Here is a 3,259-nt window from a genome sequence, read left to right as displayed (position 1 = left end):
AAAAAAAAAAAAAAAAAAAAAAGTAATTACAGTGTTTTCCTGAGTTCTGTGAGTCATTCTAGTGAATTATCGACCTGAGAGGGGTCATGGGGTTCCCCAGATTCGCCGTCGTCTGGGCAGAAGTGTGGTTGCCTGGAGAGCCTGCTTGCCCCTGGCATCTGAAGTTGGGGCGGCCTTGTGGGACTGAGCCCCTCACCTGTGGGGTCTGTGCTAACTCCAGGGGTGAGGGTCAGAACTGAATTGAATTGTAGGACACTCAGCTGATGTCAGAGAACAGCACACATCTAGTGTCAGAAGTGATGTCAGAAGACATCAAAGAGGACCTAACGTAATCCAAGATCTCACCTCAAGCTGACTGCATCCGTGCTCCCCTCAGTTGATCAGGTTCAGGACTAACTCAGAAGAAACCGCGGGGTAAGCCAACGTGCTGCTTTACAATGAGACCTGTAACTCCCAGGAGGAACAAACACTGCGTCAGGGGGTTCCTGCTGCTTCTGGACCAAGACCTAGGAGTGAGCCATCCCAGTGGAGATGTGCAGCCCCAAGTCCCCACCCCCATGGGGGTGACCAGCTGGACAGAATCAGTAGCCCCAATGGCTGGTCAAGGCAGCCCTCCTGAAGTCAGTTCTGAGGATGGCGGTAGATTCTCGCTCGTCGGTTCCCCATCAGTCCAGAGTTACAATCTTATCGAAATGGATCACATTTTTTTTATCTCATGAAAATCTAATTATGTCTTTGTCCCCTATCTCACCAGCGGCCCATTTACGAGATGTCAGTTTGCTTGCAAGTGGCTTGTTCCATCCAAATTGTGTTGATTTTTCCCATTTTCACCTTCAGTCCCTGCATCTTATTCCCATAGTGTTTTCCCAAATGCTGGAGTCAGCCTCCCATAGGGCCCCGAGCACCACCTGAGAAGCCCACCATCCGGCTTCTGTGGTGGAGAAGCCACACTGAACGTGCCTCCTCCTGCGGCCAGGCCAGGAGAGCAGCTTAGGTCCAGCAGGAGCCTGTGCCATGGACGGCCACTGTCAACGCAGCCACAGCCAGCCGGGAGCACAGCTCGTCGGCAGGGCGAGGAGGGGCGTGCCTGCCTACACCCAGCTCGTGATGCCATGGCAGTGTGTGTGTGTGTGTGTGTGTGTGTGTGTATGTGTATTGTGTGATATATGCGTGTATGTGTATATTTGTGTATTGCGTATCCATATATTGCGTATATGGATATGTGTATGTGTGATTATGTGTATGTGTATATGTGTGTGATATATATGTGTATGCGTATATGTATGTGTGTATACGTGTGTGTGCATGAGTATATGTGTGCATGATATGTATGTGTATGTGTTTATATGTGTGTGTGTATATATGTGTGGTGTGTGTATATGTGTATGTGTGTATATGTGTAGGCTTGTGTGTGATGTGTGGTGTGCATATATGTGTGTATGTTTATGTGTGGTGTGGTGTGTGTGTGTGATATGTGTATGTGTTTATATGTGTATATATGTGTGTATATATGCGTGGTATGTGTATATGTGCATGTTTGTGTGTGTGTGTGTGTGAGTGTGTGGGGAGAATACAGAGTCACCATCCACAAGCCTGCTACCTCCTGCCAGTTGAAAGCTGAGCAGAGAAGAGAGGACACAGGAAAATGTGAAGTCCATAATAGCACTGCCTGAGACCCCAGGAGTGTCCAAGTGGGAGGGGAGATGCCAGAGGTACCCCCCAAGAGGCTTGTAAGAGGCCCAGGGGAGCAGCAGAAAAGAAGGGGCCTGCCTTGGTTTCTGTTTCCCCACATTCAGGAAGGGCCCACGTCAGCCCTCTCAGGAGCTGTTTCCTCCTGGGCCTGAGAAGCTGAGAGAACCTCGAAAGCAGAACTTTGGAGAACCCTTGCTCAGCTAGAAGGGCGAGGTCTGGGCCAGGAAGGGGCACCGTCCTCCAGGCTTGATCAGCAGGACTCCTCCTCTCGCCCCCTTCCCTGTGCCCAATCCCCTCCCCACTCCAGGCTCCCAGCTCTTATTTCTCCCACAAGAATGTAATCTGCCAGCAGGAAAGAAGCACCAGGAGGTTTCTAATCCTTGCTGAGAGGTTTCTCTGTTCTCTGGCCAGAAAAAAATCAAATGGACATCTTATACATTAACACTTAGAACCACTCATTGGTCAGGACCTCTCACAGGTTGGTTGTCCCTGTGTCTGCTGAATGGTACAGGGCCGTCCTCCTAGAGATGCAGACCCTTAGCTTCAGACACCCCAGAAGTTTTTGATCAGCCATATCAACCCCTGACAGCACAGGGTGAACAGCTGGGAGTGGCTGATCCCGCAGTTTTGATGGAAGGAAGAGACCCACGGCTGCAAGCAGGGCCCTGGGCAGCTGTGAACTAACAGCCTCCCTCCTTCAGGCATCTCTCCTGGGATTAGTCTTGAGAACCATCCTGCCCTCGTGCTCAGTCTTCTGGCAGGGGTGAGGCTGAGCCCGTACCCAATTCCCAGGATTAAGCCTATGGCTCAATCAACATAACCCATCTCCCTGACCTCCATTACTGCTTCAGGGCTGAGCATGTGACCCAATGCTGGGCTTTTGTTGAAACTATTGGAAAGGGGAAATTCTCTCCTCTGAAGTTACAGAGCTGTGAGGTTCTAAGCTTGGAGCTACCCAGATCACCATTGGGGAGAGTCCGCCTGGCATCAGCGCCAAAGCAGAGGCAGCCAAGGGCAGGGCTGGAGACAGATAGCTTTGTGGCATGATGTGAGAAAGAGAAAAAAAGAAGGAAGGAAGGAAGGAGGGAGGGAAGGAGGGAGGGAGGGAAGGAAGAAAGGAAGGAAAGAAGGAAGGAAGGAAAGAAGGAAGGAAGGAAGGAAGGAAGGGAGGGAAGGAGGGAGGGAGGGAAGGGGAAGAGAGGTGAGGGGAGGAGAGGGGAGGGAAGGGAGGAAGGAAGGAAAGGTGGAAGAAAGGGAGAAAGAGGGAGGAAGGAAGAGGGAGAGAGGAATGGAGGGGAAAGAAGGAAGATAGATAGATAGATACATGGATACATAGATGCATAGAGAAATAAAGCATAAAACAGAAAAATAAAATATTATAGCATGTATCTGTTCACAAGAGCTAGGATCAGTCAATCAGTAAGAGTGGGTCAAATATTTTTTCTCCTCTTCTTTGTATTCAAATACAAAAATATAGATTTTTCAATAGCATTTCATTGCAGCATTCAGAGTAGGCATGTCAATCATTGGTAGCCTGCAGAATCAGAAAAAATATATAATACTATAA

This window comes from Monodon monoceros, unplaced genomic scaffold (genome assembly GCF_005190385.1).
Source record: "Monodon monoceros isolate NGI ecotype Baffin Bay Population unplaced genomic scaffold, NGI_Narwhal_1 Super_Scaffold_19, whole genome shotgun sequence".
Classification (NCBI taxonomy): Eukaryota; Metazoa; Chordata; class Mammalia; order Artiodactyla; family Monodontidae; genus Monodon; species Monodon monoceros.
The sequence above is the reverse complement of the archived record's forward strand: the minus strand, read 5'-3'. Positions refer to the sequence as shown.